The following is a 20,072-nucleotide window of genomic DNA, read 5'->3' on the forward strand; positions in this document are numbered from 1 at the left end:
GGTCAGAATTTAGTGCATGTGGTCCTGTCAAAATCTCAGCAGCATAAATGTGAATGAGCACTATCAACAGCAACAATTGTGGGCCCAAGGTTTCAGTGTGCAAAGCAGTTACTGCATTCAGCAGAGCATCAGCTGCTTTGTAGTGTTCTGGCAATTTGTGGTGTCTGAGATGTCCTTTCACCTTGAATTTATTACTTTTAGGTGAGATCTTGGGTTATAACCAAGGATTCACTGACACAGGGAGACATTGGTTATGTTTCTATTTATTCTTTTTTTGGTGGTTTTTTTCACCATTCTTCAGTGATGAGAATTCAGTGCATTTTGTTCCCCCTCCCTTCTGTCCTCCCTTCCCACCTCACCCTCCACCACCCTCCTGAGTTCTTCTCATTGCAATCATGGTATTTTTAAAGCAAGAATAGTTGAATACTTTTAGAGTACCATGCAGCTGTTGATCTTTATTCTTGCAGGCTTATCATCCTTAAATCCCTTGCTGTATACACAGTCTCACTAACGTCAACGAAATTCAGAGGTCTCTCACTGGAGAGGAAGTAGAGGAATGTATTTCGTCTGCAAGTTGCTAAGCAGACATGTTGTCACACACATCAGGAATAGTAAGTAAGCAGAACATTTCTAGCATATGTATTCTTGTGAGATAAAATGAAGGTTTTGAGTGTGTCTATGTTATATGTTAGTCTGACTTGATATCTGCCTTGACAACCCTTTCTGGTGGAATCTGAAATCATTTTACTTCATGTATCTCACTGTTGCCTATGGTTGTCTACATTGCTCAGCTTTTTGGTTCTAAGGCAAGACCGTGGGCATTTGTTACTGTATTTTTAGTGAAAGAAAGAAAATTTCTAGATCTCTCCGTGGAGTAGAAGTCTGGGTCTTTTAGCAAAAACAAATTGTGCAGGTGTAAGTGTCTTAGAAATTGGTCTCTACTATTTCCATCAAAATCTGGCAGCAGCAGTTGGAGCAGCATTGTATCACAGCGCTTCAGGGTTTTTTTCCCTACTTTACAGAAGTTTTACTGGGTGTATTAGAAGTGCATCCAGAGTTACAAGCTATTTCCTTTCATTGCAACAGCATCTACACTGTGAGTAGTTGTGTGTAGGTATGTTTTGTCTTAAAATGCAGATCCATGAGTTTGTGTTGGAAAAATAATTTCTCTGTTGAGAACCCTTCAGACAGGTTTGTTTGCTTCTGAACAGAAGGTCTGTGTCATGAGGGACAAATGTGATTTTTTGCCTGTAGAAGGCAGCGGTTAGTATGTTTTTGAGATCCTTGGAAGGCTTGGATTTTGGCACACAGCTGCCTCAGCGAAATCGAACACTGAGGTCTTTGATTGTTATAGCTGTAGATTCTCATTGCCTCTGTTCCTGCTGAATAACTTGGCAGCTTTTCAAAAAGAAGTAATTGCTAGACTCTTGCTAAAGAAATTATCTCTGAACGTGGAAGCTCTGGATGGTTACTGCCCAATTATTGCTACCCTGTTTTGAAATAACGTCATCCCTGTGAGACAAGGAAGGTTCTGAATAATTAGCTGGGTCCAAATGGCTTTCAGGCTTGGGTATGACAGAAGACTGTCTTTGCAGTATAAATTAAAGTATAGGCACATAGACCCAATTTCATTGAGAGGCTTCCCGAGAGACTTTTCTCTCTGACCCAAAATAGTCATGTCCAAAGTTTCATTGCCCATTAAGACGACCTTGGCATTATCAGCCTGCAGTCCTCTCGTGGTGAATAACTCTGTCTGGACTTAGAATTAGCCCTGTACAGAGTATTTGATAGTAGGGCAGGGATGTATTCCTTTTCTCTACTGCTTTCTGAAGTTCCTTAGGCAGCATCTCAGTGGCCCCTGGAAAAGGCTCCTCTCGGAGGGACCACAGGGCCTGAAGTGTTCATGTCTGTTCTCAGGCAGGCGAAACTCATAATGAGCAGGGTATTCAGTATGAAGACAAAAAGCCTGTTGACTCCAGTGGCATAAACTCCACAGGAATAGGACACTGGCATTCTTAACATCTGAACTATTGTTCCTCATAATCCATGAGCTATCTTTTGAAGGAGTTGAAGAGACGGTAACAAGAAGTGAAGGGGTGTTATGCAGTTTGAAAAAGCAAAGCATTATTTGCCCTGGGTTTGGTTTGTTTCCCCCCTTTTCCTGCCAGTTCATTTTTTTTTCCAGATTTGCAGTTTGGTTTCCCTGCTAGGTGTGCAGCCTGTTCTGTATGCTCAGCATGGACCACGCTGTTTATTTGATGTTTCTGAAACTCCTAGATGAAGCTGCTTTTAGAGTTACCTGATTTTTTTTCACTTTTATTTTAAGACAAATTGGATGTAACCATTGACTACAGGTGTCTATATGTGATGAATTTTGCAAGTATTTTTCTTAATATCTTAAAAACATGTTCAGAGAATATCAAATTGTCTAGTGTGCTTGCCTATACCAAAATAGTGATTCAAGTACTTTATTTCATTTTATTGTGGTTGCTCATTTATGTGATGTATTCATGTCTTGTTCAGGATTAGCCCTGCAACATATGAGAAAAAGCCTTCAATACTTTATTAAAATAATTTAATTTTTCAATGAAATATGTAAGTTGGCTTTTCCAAAGAAGGAAACGTTGTCATTACCATTAAACTAATGTAATAATATTGCATTATTATTAGCAGTTATTTTAAGCAGATCATCACTTTATCTTAAATTAGCCTCTCCTGTTACTGTGAGGCCATTCACTTCTAATAACACCTCACCTTCCTGAAGAACACAGTGGTTAATGGGGACGTTTGGTTTGGCTCATATTTCTAAAATGCTTTCATTTTCTTGTCCTCCATGAAATTTAAACTGTTCTAAAAGCTGATATTAGACAAAGTACCCTTTAAATGTTTGAAATAAAATTCCAAGAATGTTCACCTGGTGTGTTTGATTTCCCTTGAATTAGGTTTGGTTTGGTTTGATTGGGAGATACTTTTAGGGGGGAAAGGGACTGTTTCTGTCAAGATCCTTGGCCTGATAGTGCTTTAAACCTCGTAGGCCTAGCTGGCTGGATGAGTCAGAATTTCCATGTGGTGTAACTGCTGGAGCTTGAGCTGGCTCGGAGTTTGCGGGCAGGGTGCTGCTTGCAGCCTGGAATGTAGGTTAGTGTCTCAGCCACAGTGGCATTTGCAGGAGACAGGGCTAGGATTCTAAAAGGTGCATGTCCTTACATGAAGGTTTCTACATTCATTTCTGGAAGGCAGCTTAAGTTGTTTCCTTTAATCTCTTACTCCTCCTCCTGGTTTTCAGAGCAGTAAGGAGGTCACATATAGGTGGATTATTTTCTAAGCTAGGTGTAAAGACTGGAGTTTGTACCCAAGAGCAGAGTGTGCTGCTTAGTGCTCTTTTTCCTGTGTGCTGCTTCTAGAGTCAATATTAACAAAGTCCTATGAAAAATGAAAACAGTCTATGATAAAACAATGAATAGCATTGAAGGTCTGCTGCATGTTAATAGAGCAGTTCGTATTCATGCAGGAGGAATTTGTATACCTGTATTTAGAGACATGCAGTCTTAGAAAAGATGCTACTTTTTGAGGTATAGTTTCTTCAAGATGTTTAAAGGAAAAGGCTGGAATGTAGGCTACGGTATCAGGTATCTTTATTTACATTTTTTGTTTGTTTGTTTGTGTTTTCCTCTTTCTAAATCTAGATAGTCCTTGTTACTGCTGATCAAGTTCACTGTCTCTCCTTAACCTTTCAGTTTTTAGGGAAGGGAGCTGAAGTAGTGCTTGTGTTGCTACATTTGATTAGCTTCAGATCCAGAGCTGGAAATGTACGAGTTCTGTTAATAAATCCTTTTCTCTAGTGTCTCTCTGGAAGTTGAAGTGATGTGTGACTGCAGGATTTCCCTGGTGATATCACTTCAAACACAGAGTTGTTTGCAACATGTACTGAGTGCTCCCACGTCTTTCTTCTGAGGGTTCTGTTAAAAGTGTTACTGTTCACATAACTCTGAAAATTTCTTGCTAATGAAAATTTTCTTTGCAGTAAATGTACATGAAAATTTACCTACTTTCAGCTCCAGAACTTGTATTTGAATCCAGTCTTTTCAGATATAATGGGATTCTTAATCAGTCTGTCCTTATTTGGAACTGAAAGGAAATTTGTTGAAAAAAGCAAAGAGAAAAAGGGAAGAGTAGATTCCTCACTGATCTTCATGGAAATTGTTAAATTTGCCATGAACTTTTTATGTTGCTCATGGTGCTTGCTGCTGTAGTTCCCTTCTGTTAATTTCAGAAAGTTGAAGAGTCAGGTCAGTAGCAAATGAAACCAGTTCTGCTGACAAACTTACAGATTTCTGAAAAGTGCCCTAAAAAATAACAGTTTCTTTTCAATGGCTTTATGATTTGTGGCATCCTCTGTTTCACGGTCCTACCTTGTTTGTCTTTTAAAGCACAACACATCATACCCTTGAACAAAAGGGAGATTTCTGACATAAATTTCACTGAATATTTTTCATTCAGTTGGCTGCTGCAAAGGCAGTTGATTCTTATATAATTTTCATTCACCTGTAGAATTAGATTTATGTAATTTGTGATAGGCTCTGCTGCATGTCACTATTTGTTACTTTTTTACCTTTTAGCATGGATTTACCACAGCAGTGCAAAGAAAAAAGGCAGTTTATCCTGCATGACAAAGTTACTCCCCTAACACACAGAGTTTGCACGTAACCTACTAAGACTGTAGATGTTACTATTTATGTGCTGTATAGCCTTTGGGGAAATCATAGCTTATACACTGGGCTGGAAAAAGACTGAAAGGTCTGGAATGGGACTGGATTGTCTAAGGTGCTTTTTAAGAAGGAAACATGAGTTTTTAATGTTTTTTCATTTTTTTCCTTCATGTTAGAACTTCTGCTGTAGCTGAAGAGTATGTTAACTCTTATGGGTAGATTTTATAAAGGTATTCTGATGGGAGATACTTATACACCTGGAGATGTCAATGGGCTGCTCAATGGATTTGAATCAAATTAGACATCCAATTTCCCATTTTTTTTAGGTATTTGAGATACTTTTTTTTTTTTTTTTTAGCCCCATGTATCTCCTCAGGCACTTTTAAAACTGCTTGAAGAAATGTGTCAGCACCATTTTCAGACTCCGTGTGCATTTGAAAAATGTGACCCTGACTTCTCCAGAGTGGTGCCCAACAGAGCATCTCTGTTAGAATGCAGAGTTCAGCCTACCTACACAAAGCAGTATGCTCCATTAACTTCAGAGAGGAAGACCAAGCACCTTTCCAAGAATTCATTAATCAGGGGTCTGGATGAAACACATTCCTGGGAGTCAAAAAACAAACACATTTTGCTTCCCTCTCCATCCTTTTTTAGTGAAAAAACTTAGCAATAAAACTCTTAAACTGAAATATGAACGTGTGTTCATTACTCCTGTTCTTACAGTCACAGGAAGGTCCATGAAGGCTGTGATGCCTTTTGCTTCTAAATCTTTGTTATAAAGGACCACTGGAAAGGAAAGTAAGTGTTTAGAACAGCAACAAGAATGCATTTAGGAAATTTCAGCTCTGTCAGCAAGTCCTTTCTGAAATTCCTATTCTCTTGCAGGGTTTTTTGTCAAAGAAGATTTTGATACAGGGACCTCTTATTCTGACAGTGTGAATATATGTAATGCTTATTATTTTTAAAATTAATTTTAAAAGTAATTGGTTTGAGGTGCTTGAGTGTGATGGTTTGGTTTGGAAGAGGTTCTTCGGCTGGGTTAGTTTTGTGGGGGGTTTTGTTATTTGGGTTTTTTTATTGTTCATTTTAAGTAATTAGCGAGAATAGGGTAAGGAGGAATGAGGAAGGTTGTGTTGGGGGCTACAGTACCGATCCTGTGCTTATGTGGATGTATGTAATTAGCACAACAATACTGTCACTATTTTAAGCAAGGCAATGCTCTTACTCTTTTACACACCTCAGGACAAAACAGGAATTTTGGGTGCTTTGAGCCTCTGCCACTGAATCCAGGCCAGGTGGTTAAAACTGTGCCAGATTCATAGCTGAGTGTGTCTGCTGTGGCCCAGAATAGCAGTCATGGTCCCCAGGGCAGTGCAAGCATAGCAGCAGTCATGGAGTGCCCAAAAGAATTCAAGAGGAGTACAGCCCAAAGGGAATTTGCAATTTTTCAATTACATTTGAAGATATGGTCATTTGGAAGATAGGATTCAGTTAGGTTGAAAACTAATCTTTTCTGAAAGAAAAATAATTATGCTGAGTCACAAGGGGATCTCTTGTTTAAATTATTTTGGTATTATTCAGTCTTTAAACAGTGACTTGTATCTATTTTTATCTATTTGCATTTGGATGCAAGGAAGTTCACTTTTTCTAGTAAGGTTCTGCCACTTTTCTTGTCACTAGTTCTAAATAGAGGGATGCTGAGAAACTTAGACCTGCTTGGAGTCTTTAATACACTGCTATCTGTCTGGTTTGGGTGTCCCCACGTGCTGTGGCATAGTGTTTGGGATGTTCCAAAAGCTTCAGTTCTTTGCTTTTGGTTAAAGACTACCCCAGCTTTTAGACTCTACTGATATTAGCCATCTGCATTCTAACTAAGTAGAAAAGTTGAGTTTCTTCCTTGGGATGCCAGGGGGCTACCAGCGGCTTTAGAATTTATTTTCCATCCTGGTGCAACAACTTGTTTGCGCATAATTTTTTCACCTCTTCCCCAAACCAGCGTGCATTCCACTGCCAAAGGCAGTTCCTGACTCCAGTGAGGAGTTCTGAAGCAGTATTATTCATGCCCCTTGTGAAAGTATCACTCGTGGAGAGGAATGGTTTTAGTTTTCTGCAGGTAAATTCCTCATAAGTAATTCATTTTATCTCTGGGGGTCTTGGGCTGTGGGAGAAGGCAAAGTTACTCATTTCAGCCCAAACTCTTTTGTGTGGTGAATTCTGACCAGAATGGAGGAAGAGTGCCATAATTTAAAACAGTTTCTGAACAGCTAAACCAAGTAAAAAACCTATAGTGTGTTTCTTTTTTCCTTCTTTTTCTTTCACAAAGGTATATAAATACACAGCAATCAAGGTAATAGAAACAGATTTTTTTCTTTTAATGCTTTTGTAGCTAGAGTTCATCTGTCTACCTGAAATGAATAGGGATCCAAAGCTTTTCCATAGATTCTTGGTTTATTAACCCTTTTTTGCAGCTGCAGATACACTGGAGTGAGTTCCATGGAATATTACTGTGTGTGATGGTCAGGAATGTGATTTGAGCTGGCATTTCGTTTAGTTACCCGACTGAGCTGCCTTTAACTTAAATGTTACTGTGTGTAACCTTTGCTGAAATATTTTGTGTTGTCCTGCTTGGCTGCCAGTCAGCCTCTGGGGGCTTCACCCTGACTATTCACTGCAGCTTGTTTTCACTTATTTTGAGTACGGTGGTGTTGCTTGTTTTAATATGCAAACAAGTGGAGAGGTTTTTTGTTTGTTTCTTTAAAATTTGAAATGTGGGTGTCAGGTTTTTCTGATCTACTGATCTACTGTTGTACAGAAATTACTGAAGTTTGCAGGAGCATGAGACCGTTTATGAATAATTTTCTTTCATATATGGAGAGAGAAAATCTTATTCTCAGAAAATAAAGAGCAGGAAAGTCAGGAGTAGATAACCGAACAGTTGTTTAGTGCAGTCTAATGTGTGTGTGTCTCCTCATGGAAAGTGGTGTATATTAAAATATTTGTACAAGAAAAAATTTCTGTGAAATCCTATTATAAATGCTAGTAGATCACACCCAGGAATATATTTGCCAATGTTACGGTAAGGATTAAAAGAAAGTTAAAAGACATGTAAGTGAAAGTTAAAAGACATGTATGCGAACTTTGATAATTTTGAATTTGAAACTTTGCAGATGGAGTTTGTTAAGGCCTTAATATAAAAAGGCTGTGAATGTGGGAGTTTAGAAAAGCAGAGATGACTTTCCTTTGTGATGCAAACTTGGTGGCCAGTGAGCTGGTTGCTCCGAGTCAAGCACAGAGCCTAGTTTGATTTGTGGTTACTAACAAAAGAATAAGATATACAGAGAAAAGAGTAAAACCCTTTTCTGGGTTCAGCGTGACCATGCCGACTCCTGGTGTCTGGAACCAGTGAATGTGCTGCACTGGCCCCGTGCCACGGGGCAGCCTTTATCTGTGCCCTGCAGGCACGAGGAATTATACTGCCACATGATTCATGGGTTGCCAACAGAGCAGGATTTATACAGAATGCATTGGAGCTGTTTATTATCAGCACAGGATGTGGGAAATTTAGGGGAGAAAAAAAGGGAGAGGAAGAAATACTGCTGTTAATACAATTGAGCTGCATAACTGGAAGTGGCTTTTGTCGTTGCTTTGCTATATGGAGGCAGTGCTGGAAGCAAACTGAGCATCTGCTCAGGAAGTTTGGTGTTCTTAAACGATGTTCACCAGGCACTGGTGCTTATCTTTACAGAGAAATATGCAAGACAAAATGGAAGCCAGCCTACAGACGTTCTTTCCTGGAAAGTGTAGTTTGCTGGGATGACACTGTGCTTATGTCTTTGGTGAAATGGAACAAGAACAGTAGCTCTGCCCTTGAGAGATCTTTAGCATCCACAACACAGTAGATGAACAAAAAGGTTAAACCTTGAATAATTCTTTGTCATTTGAAGATCACTTTTTAGCAGGGAAAAAAAAATATCTTCCAGACTTCACTTGGATTTGTGGGGTTATGGTAGCTATAGTACTGGCAGGAGCTCTCTTGTGTGTAGGCAGGTGAAGTGCATGATTGTAAAATGATCATCAATACATGGCAAACCAGAAGAACCAACAGGAATTTTTTGGCCGTGAGACTAATAATACTTCTCATGATGCTGACATTTCCAGTTGCTGCTTCTTAATGTTGTCTTTGGAAGAACCAAGTTTCTGTGATTATATGTTATGGATAACTGGTATGGTATTTTTAAGTAGAAACTGAAGTTAGGAGTAAAATGGGTTCTGTCATTTGGAAGAACTTGGAAGAGACATGTGCCAAAAAGTAGTCCTTCAGCAGCTGTGTGCCTTTTCCCAAGGCTTCTACCAGCTGTGTTCACAAATAAAACTTAAAAAGAGGGAATGGTAATTTTTTTAAATGAAGGCATTTATTTGCATGAGTTTCCTTTTTATGTCCATAAAATAAAAAAGAGTAACCAACTTAACTTTTGTTTCATATGCCAGTGGTAAAACGTCATAATGACTTACATGAAAAGGAAACTTCTGCAGCAAACTTTATTATCAAATTCTTGGCAGTGAAGAATGGAAAAGAGTAGAAGTTTGGCCTACCAGCAAAGAGAAGTTTCTGATCATGGGAGTCCAGGAATCCTGGAAGGATGCTTATGACATGTGATCCATCCTGGTGCTGTCCAGGTTGAGGTGTTAAATACCAGCTTTCCTCAGCAGGGCTTTGTAGATCACTGTGTTCAGCTCACTGTTAGGCAGGAAAAGCAATTCTCTCTTCCAGGAGAGAAATATCTCAGGAGAAAATACGCCTGGGTTGGCACATGGCTTTTGAAGAAAAGAAGGGTCTGGGTGCTGAGTGCTGTGCAGTCTGACTTCCCTCTGACAGAGGCTGAAAATGTCATTCTTTGTCCTGTTGTGAGTCATGGTGAGGAATTAAGGGAAGTGCTGCCTCAGGAAGGACGTGTTTCACTGTGGCAGCATGGAAGGAATTGCTGTGTGCTAAGGACAAAGATGCTAGGTAGAAAATAAATTAACAGTTGAATTAAATTGGGGTAGGGGAAACAAAAACTACCATGACAGAAACGAGAGGACAGGTGGAGCAGAGAATTGATGTCCTGGCTCCAGCATCTTAGGTCCTCCATTCTGCAGGACAAAGGCATTTAGTTTTACATAGACATGGATGGCTTTTATGAGATGAATATTGACCAGAAAACAGCTTCCATAAATGTCTAGCTTTTGAGCTTGCTATTTCACACAATCAACCTTCCTGCAGAGGTCTGCAAGTCTGTCACTCTTGTGTTTGCAAAACGTTCTTCATGGGCTTCATTCAAGGGCTCTTGGTTTATTCTTACATGCACAAGGGAAAAGGGAAGTATTGTTAACTCAGACCCTCAGACCAACCTTGAGAATTCTTGGCGTTTTTGAGGACCTTCACATGCCCTGAAACTGTCCCTCTCAAGGTATTTGCAATTGTGGATTGCTCAAAGGTTTGTGGTAGAGAGTGGTACATAAATCACTGCCTTTCTGTGCCATGAGATTTGTGTGGAAGGAGGAGAATTTTAAGCTGCAGTCTTTAAATCACACCTGTCATGCACACTTTGTTAATCCTAACATAATCTTGAGCTGAAGCCTCACATGAAATTTAGATCAGTGCTGGGCCTTCCTTTTAAAAGAATGCTCAGCTATTATTTTTAAATGTGTGCTTTCAAGTCCAAGCATGTTTTAGTTTTTGCAGGGAATGATTACTGAAGATCATTAATGTGGGTTTTATTCCACTCTGATCTTTTCAAAACCAAAAGATAGACTTCAATAAAGAGCATTTTATTAATGGCTCTCTGATGAGGTCTGTGCTGATAGCTTTGGAGTTAAGGTTCTTGCAGCAGTATTAAATTAGGTATTATTTCAAGATCTTTAGTGCTTAAAGCTGAGCAGAGTGACTTAATGAAATCACAGACTGCAACAAAAAGAAATTATTCTCGTTTAGGCCATGTCTATTGAAGGTGCATAAATAAACAATTGGTATACTTTGGTTTAACTGCCCATTTTCGTTCTTGTACATCTGAATAAAGATGGTTTTTAATGGTGCTAATATTTATGTGCAAATAGAGGAAATTGTAGCGAATTCTAGGAGATGTGTATGGAAATACTTATTGTGATTTTGCTGGTGTTTGGTTCTTTTTAAAGTTAAATTATTAGCTTCTTAGATTTTAAAAATATTTTTTTGATTTGCTAGCCAAAATATTGAAAAGCATTTTGAGCCTTTTTATTCTTTCCTTTGTGAAATAAGCTAGAAGTGACAAAATTAATTTTGGCCAACTTTATGGAAGTTTTAAAGATGGAGAGAAGACTCAGGATTAATTTCAAAATAATTCTGATGATACTGGTACTGTACAAAATAATGACTAAGTTGGGGCATATATGTGAGAATGGGATTTTTCTGTCTTCAGAAAGATGTGATAAACTTTTATATGGGGTGTTTCAAATGATGTGTGTGAAACAGACACTGTCTGTCTCCCTTTAAGGTTAGACTCTCTACTCATCTCCAGTGTTCATTGACCTCATTACATCCTCATGTTTTGTTTGTCATTTTTCAGTGTGGCTGTTGCTGTTGTGGATGAGGACTTGGACTCTTTATTTGTGGTATGACAAATAAAAGTCATAAATCTGTGTGTAGGAGGTGTTTTGGCTTGTGTTTTTGGGGTTGTATTTTTGGGGTTTGATTCTGAATTAACTTGGACAATTCAGCTGCTGGATATGGCTTTTTTAACATTGGAAATTGAATGGGTTTTATTAGAAAACTGGGCACGTGACCCTTGGCATTCATGCTAGCTTAGTTAATATCTTGAAATGTTTCCTGGAATTAATTAGATAAAAATGAATGCATTTTTATCTAATGGAGTTTTGTCTTGCTTTTGATTTTTGTCAGAAGGACCCATCTGTAAGATGGTTGAGTTGGAGGACTCCTTTTGGAGGGCTTTTCCAACACTGATGATTCTATGATTCCACCATAATAGTAATATTGGATGCAATGTGGGTCTGCAATAATTTACGGAGAATTTATAGCATGAGTTGTGCGATGTTCTGTGAATACAACATTATTTCACATATAAGCTCTTCCTTGTTGCATATATCTTTTTCCCTTTTAGTTGAGTTGTGGAAGGGGAAGCCTTTAAACATTAATTTTCCAGAACTACCATTATCCTGCCAGCACATGGGATGCTGTGCTATTGGGGATGCTATATCACCAGCTGTCCTCAGGCTGAGGAGGTTACCATATTTTCACATGTAAAGTTACTGTTCATATCATCCATCATGTGTTAAAATGGTTTTCTTTTACAAATAATGACTCCCTTTGTCAGGGAAGGAGGTTCTGCTCCATGTGGAAGGAGTGAAGCTGCTCTGTACTTGGCTGAATTATGATACCTACAACTTGTGGCCTGTGGCCTTATGATACATGAGGCCACCAACACATTTTTGGAAGCACAGACTATGTGGTTTATTAAACTGATAGAATCTCTCACTGTTTTTCAGAAGTCCCTCCTCAAGATGTTGCATTATCTGTAGTGACCCATTTCAAGTTATGTATATTTAGATTTGTCTACGGCAAAATGTATCTGTTCCTTTCACTTTATTTAGAGAGAAATCAACTCTGTCATCTAATTTAGATTACATAAAATCCTTGCTGTGGAAATGTGCACGTGCTTTTTTCAACCCCTATTCTTGCGGTATGATGGAGAAAACACAGAAATTTTCAGAAGCACGAGCTTTCTTTAGTTCCTGAAGGAACCTTGGGCCAAGAAAAAAGTGCCTGTTTCCATCTTACATCAGCTTGTCTGATAACAGATCCTATCTTTCCCAGAAAACAATGTCATGCTGAATTTCCAAATAAGAAGATGCAATATAAAAAGGAAGAAAGAATCTGTAAGTAATTTCTAGAAATAGAAGTGTGGTGGTCAAATTTCAGACCTAAGCAGCTTTGCCAACAATATTGTTCCTAATAGATCCTTTTATTTGCAGAAAAAGCATCACTGAAACAGTTCCCCAAAAAAAGGCCACTTTTCAGGTTCTGAAAAAACTCTTATTTTGTTTTTTCTAAGCAGTGAAAATATTGAAATATATTTGGCTCTCTGAGCCTTAGCATCTTTCTGCATTAATTCTGAAAGAGGCAAAATGATTGCTTAAAAACATACACCTAATGTCTTTATTCACACCTTGTGCTTCGTAAGAATCAGAGTTTAATTACTTATCTCAGGCAGCTGTGACTATGAACTTTCCTGAGCCTGCTTATCAGTCTGAAAGTAGGGAGCTCATTTCTTACCTGGTTTTAAGTAACATCTCTGCAAGAGCTTGATCATGCTTGCAGAAGAGGATTACCATGTCTTGCAGATTGCAGTTGTGCTTTAAAAAAAGTAGAATTGACGCTGTAGAGGAGGGAAAGGGTTTATCTTTGTGTGGCAGTCAGGCACAATGACGCACACTCTGGTGAGGAAAGCTGCTCTTCCTGTGAAATGGTTTGGAGAGCAAAATCACGTGTGTTTAATGGGGATGTAGCCATGAATACAGTATCACTGATGGGAAAATGAACTTCTCTTCACACAAACCTGTGTCTGGTACAGGAGAGAGAAGGTGCTGTGTGAAAATTGCTTTTTACCTTCGCTTGTAGGCACAAAGTTTCTTTTGGGTTGCTGCATAGTGAAATAGTCCCACAGAGATACTTGTTCCCAGTGATACCTCCTCCTTCCTTTAAAGCAGAAACTAATTTAGATTGTGGGACAGATGACACATTTGTCTGGAAACTTCTTCCAAAGCCAGCAGTGAATTTATTTGATAAATAAATAAATAAAACTCCTTTCAGTTTCTCATCTCAGAAGACAGGGAGCAAAGGGCAGAGCACTAGCAAAAACTATTTAAAGATAGCTGATCAGGAGGTTATGGGTTTTAGTGTTTGTGTACTTAAGAATTTAATTCTTGCTATGCAGGTTTAACTGTTTTAACCCAAGAAAAAATGCTTTCTCAAATGAAAAAAAACAATTGTACATTTTTTCTTTTTAGATAGCTTTAGAAATGTTTATATTTGGGTAGTTGGGAGTGTTTATATTTGGATAGCTGGCAACATTTATTTTCCCAGGATCTTCTGGAGGCTCTTTAGAGAAAATTCCTTGCTCCCCTCGAGCGCGGATTGTTAGAAATGTGGACGGAGCATGTGGGAGCCCTGGACAGAGCAGTAATTCTCATGAATTCTCATGCTGCTTTTCCACAGGCTGGAAGGGACATTCACTATGGAAGTGCAGCTATAATCTTGCTAGAACAGACTTTTGTGAATAAATAGATCCTGTCTATGAAGGCAAAAAAAACCAGAGCTTGTAGGAAGCCCCGAATATTTTCCTACTCCCTCTCATCTGTCTAAAATACACCTTCTGCCACAGTAAATCTGATGAGCAATTTTACCCCTAATTCTGTAAAGGAGAAGTGAAATCCTATCCATTAGGTAATGCTAGCACCAGACCTCAGCCTCAGCTGTTTTTTAAACATTATCACAAACTGTCAGGAGAAGAAAAGAAAAATCCTTCTTGGCAAATATAATTTTCTTTGCTTTTGTGGATGTTTGTGCGAGAGTCCTTCAGCTTCTATGTGTTAGAGAAAAGTTTGGTGTGTGCAGAAATTTCCCTTAGTTCTCCTAAAAAAAAAGCGTTTGCCAGCTGGAACAATGCAAACAGGATGAAATAAAGTAGACTCTCAGTACATGCCTCTGTGCTTTTCTAATAACATGAAGTTTTTTGGGTGAACAAAGACTTAATACATCAGAAACAAATGGTGTGAAGGAAAAAAAAAGGTAAATTAGTTGTTCAAAGTGTGACATAGGACTGGAGCAGATGATGTGATTTGGGGAATGCAGAGCTTATGGTATGACAGTGTACTGGAAAAGATTGGCTTATTATCCTAACAAAATGAAGTACAAGAGGGCATATGATTCCTTTCTCATTGATTCATCAGGAGACCAGTATGAGGAACAGAAAAGAATTACTTATCTAAGACACCATGTTGGCAGAAGAGCAAAGGAGTATAAACTTGCCATGAATAATGATGGGCTGTAGATTAGGAAAGGACTCTGAGCTATCATTGCAATCCTGTGTTTTGAATGACCTTCCAGTCAGAAGAGAGGCAGAGGAAATAGGAAATTAAAATAATTTCAATGTGTAGTTAGAAAGTGTTCACTTTAGAATCTAAAAATTTATGTTAAAAAGTTACCATAAAACATGGAGTGGGGGATAAAATCTTCACTGTTTTTTGGGGGTGATCTTAAAACCACTGTTTGCTTCTATATTTGGTTAGTTTGGTACCTCACATGAAAATAACTCTTTCAAAATATTGAACTCAAGGCCCCCAGCTGGAAATGCACTTAGGTCTTCTTGGCAGAGGGATAATACAAGCTCCTCAAGGGAACTTTGGAGGTTCATGGACTGCTCCAGCAAGTTAAATTCTGAGTTCTTCATTTCAGCTTCTGCCATGAGTCAGAAGACAGGGGTATTTTGTGTGGAGTCTTGAAGGGTCTGGACTTGTTTAAGGCAGCAAGACTTTTTTTCTGTGTTTAATATGTGAATAATCTTTTGTCACTTGAGTAGATGTTGCAATCTGGTAAGGAACTGGAACACTTGGATATACCTCTAAAAAATGAATAAAATCAATCTTGTTTCTTGTAACTGGTTCGTCAGTGGAAATGGCATCATGCTTAATTTATACTAAGATTTCTTACTGCAGCTTCTATGGTAATAGATGCAAATTATGAAACGTGGACTTTAGCATATTCAAAAAAGGCTGTTTATTCGGTAAATCAAAATATAGGATTTCAGTTTATTTTGTCAGATATTCACAGTCAAATTTTAAATTTTGCTGAAGTTTTGAGGCAGAAGATCATGTTCTGGAAATTTTGTTATGCCATTGAGCTCATCTGATCACTCCAGTAATACTTGCTTTAATTCATGTTGTCTGCCATACACTGAAGCGAGGTGGAGCTGACCTGAGTGTTCATCAGACAACTGTAGGAGCTTTTTACCAGCTTGGGCTTGCATCCTCTCAAGTTTCCTATTTCCTTCATCGCACTAGAGTGAGTATTTTTTGGGATATAATTTGTCAGAACATCTGGATTTCTTTGGCTGCCATTAGCTGCTGCCTTGTTTGGACTGTGGAGTCTGTCTTGGGGATTTTTGAATAGTGCCATTGCAGTGACTAGGCTGAGGTGTTTGGATCTGGGAACACAGGTCCCCATTGCCTGCTCCATGTAAATGAAGAGCCAGAAGAGCTTAGGAATGCTCCAGCTGTAGCTTGCTGACAGAAGCCAGAATTTGCTTTTTGTGAATTTTATTTCACAGTGGAAGAAAGCTGGAAAGAGGAGGCACCGCAAGCACTTTGAAGGGTATTTTTACTCTTCAAATTTTGCAGATTGTTCCCAGCATAAAACAGACTTCAACAGGTTCATTCCTGGGAATTATTATGGGGAGGAGGCAAGGCTAACTGGCTGATTGTAACAGCTACAGACTTAAATGTGATTTTCTGCTCTATTTCATTAAAATTATAACTGACCAAATGCTTAGAATATTCAGTACCTATTAAGACTTTAGAAGGCTACTTTGCATCATTGGGCTTTGTTCAAAAAAGCCTGAAAAATGGCAGAAAAAGCCTGTGGCTCATTAGCTTGCTACCAGTGGTCATGGATTGCAAAAATTCAACTGCTTAAAAAAACCCCAGTGGGTCTGTGTCGTGGTTTGACCGGAAATGGGACATCTGGGATATTTTGTTTTGCTGTGATTACCAATGGGTAATTGGAATTTAAGATGGGCACTTAGTTTGACCAGTGGGACATTTGGATCCGCCTCTTGAGACTACGAACTCAAGGGGTTAAAAGCAGGGCTCTTGGCCTTCGGAGCCCTCTTGGGATTTCCGGCGTGAAGAAGTCTCTCCCCCGGCCCAGTTTCTGGCTGGGCTGGGGGAGGGGAGAGCCACGTGGGCCATCTACGGTAGGCCCGGGTTCGGAGGAAGGGTGGCAGACCCTTGAGCGACCAGTTTATTCCCCCCCCCCCCCCAGAGAATGCAGCCCGTGCTCGAACTGTATATCTTGAAACTTGATATCATGTGCCGGCAGGCAGCACGGCTGGGAGGAGAAAGGGGGGGGGGGGGCAGCGGGCAGTCCGGCCGCCTGGGAGAACTTTTAACCCTTTGGGGAATGAAGGCTTCGCAGAACATTGCCTTTCCTGGGAAAGGGACAGGAGTGGAAGATGAAGGAAGAAAATTAGGCCAGTAAGGAGGGTCTGGCAAAGGGAGAAGAGAGATGTTGAAGGAATGGAGGAAGATGGAGTGGCAGTTTTTGCTGGACTCTTTTTTGTTGTATTTCCATGGACTGTTTCCTGGTGAGGCAGAGGCTGTATTGCAGGGGGAAGCGGAGGCTCGGCGTCAAGAGAGTTTGGTTTTGAGACCCCTCGGCCCCAGGGGGTATAGAAGACATGGGGGGGACAGAGGTCCCAGGATTGTGACTGTACTCTGCTTGGAACGAGACGAGGCATTCTTAAAAGGCCCTGAAGGCAGGCCCCTGCCCCATCCCATGCCAGGTGGTGAGAGCACCTCGGCATGGAAAGGAGATGTCACGAGGTAGCAAGATACCGGGCGGATTGCTGATTGTGACAAGAAGTCCGTGGCACAAGGAAGGACTCCGTCTATCCCTTATGAGCTGAAGATTTGATTTTTTTTTCCAAAGGGTGGTGCCAGACCGAGTGTGGATAATTTTTTGGGAAATGTAAATGTGTTTGGGAATTTGGTGGGAGGAGGATAAGGAAGTGTTTCTGTGTAGTTCTCATTCTCCTTGGTTTTTTCCCTGTGTGTGTGTAGGTTAGTAATTGTGTGTGTAGTTTAGTAATTGTGTGTGTAGTTTAGTTAATAAACTTCTCTTTATGTTTAAGTTGGAGCCTGCTTTGCTTATTTCCTGGCCACATCTCACAGCAGATATCAGGTAAAAGGTATATTTATGGGGGCCTTGGCTTTGCCAGGCCTAAACCATAACAGTCTGTGCCAGTCAGCACTCATCACTGTGGGGCACTGGGATGCCTGAGTGTCCCTGTCACAGTTATACACGTTTTTCTTTGTCACTTTTTATCTGTGGCATAACCTTACGTGACAAAGCTTTCTCTGCAGAAAAAATGCTGTTTCAAATTGGTTAAAAAAATTGAATCCAGTCTCACGCTGTGTGCTGTGTTAAGAAGGTAAATAAACTCTTCCTTCCTTCCATTTTTTTCGTTGCATATACTAAAAACATATTAAAATTATTTAGATTTATGTTAAACTCAGTCTTTGCTTGGGGGATCTCGTGATTCTTCTCTCGTGCCATATCAGTTGCTATACAGCAAGTGATAGGGGCATACATATTTTCCCTACTATCTGTAGTAGGAAATATATATATATATATATATATACACACACAGGCACATATATATATATATATATATATATATATATATATATATATATATATAAATATTTTGTAAGTTTAAACTAATTAATATATAATAAAAATCATGCAGTTATTATGCAATGTTGCAGTAATTTGATAAATCTTATATTCCCTTTATTAGTTTTCATCTTTAATGAAGTTTTAACATTTATTAGTTTCGCTGCCTATCAGGTTTTCCATTGGAACTGTAGAATCCCGCAATACCACGTGCATGTCCATTTTGAAAAGATTTTCTCTTTTGTTTTATATGGACTGTAGGAAAAACTGATTGGTTTTGTGGCAGAACCCCATAACAGTTTTGGCATTTTAGGCTCACCCAGCACAAACACACAAAGCTGCAATTTGTTTGACTGGGAAATTCCAGGGAGTCGTAACTCCTGGACTCTGATGTGTTTGGCATTGAAAACTAACTCTACTCTTGTGCATCTTTCACTTGCACGAACCTTCATCACACTGCCCTTTTCCCAGTGGGTTCACAGGCCTCCACTGTGGTGTAAAAAGGTAACTGTGTTGTTCTACACACAAAATTACAGGAATGGATAGATGCCAAAACCTTTGCTGCATTTAGTCCAGGTCACAAGCTGTGTTTCTTGTGTGCCTTTGTGATCTCTTTGTGTCACAAAGGTAAAGCAGTAGTGGTGCTATTCCCTGCAGGCATGGGCTTACCCCGGTTGTGAATGACCTCCCCACTCAGAGGTTTGCATTTTGCACAGGAAAACCTAGAGAGAGTAATGGGAAAACTGAAATTCTAACAGAGTAGTGGAGGTTTGGGAATAAAATCTGACTTTCTGTTTGCTTTTAGATTTTATAGTTGTTCTGGATGGGGCCAGAGGGGAAAAGTTGATTTATGACGTGGTTTTAAAAAGTGTGGCAGTTTGTTTAATCAAGAAATGCGCTGGGAGGATATTTGACCTGTCAAATCCTCTGTATTTATCTCCCATTTTTTCTCTTCCATTTTGTGGACTGGGACTAAAACTGACTCGTTTCTTATGTTTTATGTTTTTATGAGCTGACCTGATGTTTATAATGAGGCCTGTGTGAACACCCCATAATGATACCCCAGTAATTGCAGCATTCAGAGAGTTTGTTCGGGAACTCAACCAACAGACAGCCTGATAGTGTTCAGCCTGTACCACCCATGTATGTATTTACATACACATATGTGGCTTCTCTTTTGATAAATGTCAAATAGTAAAACTGCTTCCGAAATTGCAGATATTTGCACACACTTGGATCAAGGCACTAGATTTAATTTCAAACAAAATATACTTTGGGAAGAAGAGAGGTACGGTCTAATGTACAGTCTAATTTAAAGGGGTTAAAACCCAATGAAAACAAATAAACATAGCTGAACCAAAAAGTATTGCAAAATGCAGCAGAAGTTTTTTCTGTATTTTAAGTCCATTTGAAATTCAGGAATATGCTTTTATTATATGGAAGACTCTAGGTTAGTCAGGTGTTGACATCCCTTTCTGCTCCTGTGTTGGGTCAGAAAAGCTGAAATATGTTCTCCTGAATTGATATTTTATCCAGCAAAAGAAGGAATTAATATTCTTTGATTCTAAATTAATGTTGAATTTCCTTGATTTCAGTATGTGTAAAAGAAACATTAGCTTTCTCTTGCTGTGAAATACAACGTAGTCTCATATAAAAACGCATACACTGTTAAAAATATGAACTGCTGTTGGGTTACAAATACGTAAGTAAATTATGAAAAGGAGTGTTAATTCTTACATTATTAGTTTATTTCTCTTGAATAAATAGCCATAATAATAATTAGAAAATATAAATACCTCAGTTGTTGGGCCAGATGTCACTTCTTTGAGGCTGGCACATAGAGCAGCTTTTTAGCATCTTAAAATGACACAGCATTT

The 20,072-nt window shown here is 39.1% G+C and overlaps 1 protein-coding gene across 1 annotated transcript in view; it reads left to right on the forward strand.

The window, feature by feature from the left end:
- The window catches only part of LOC128949364 (inositol polyphosphate 4-phosphatase type II-like), a 134,270-nt gene that overhangs the window by 16,405 nt on the left and 97,793 nt on the right, over window positions 1-20,072 (forward strand). The window lies entirely within an intron of this gene.

This window comes from Melozone crissalis, unplaced genomic scaffold, assembly GCF_028551555.1.
Source record: "Melozone crissalis strain CALT ecotype California unplaced genomic scaffold, PUWL_Pcris_2 ptg000223l_1, whole genome shotgun sequence".
Lineage (NCBI taxonomy): Eukaryota > Metazoa > Chordata > Aves > Passeriformes > Passerellidae > Melozone > Melozone crissalis.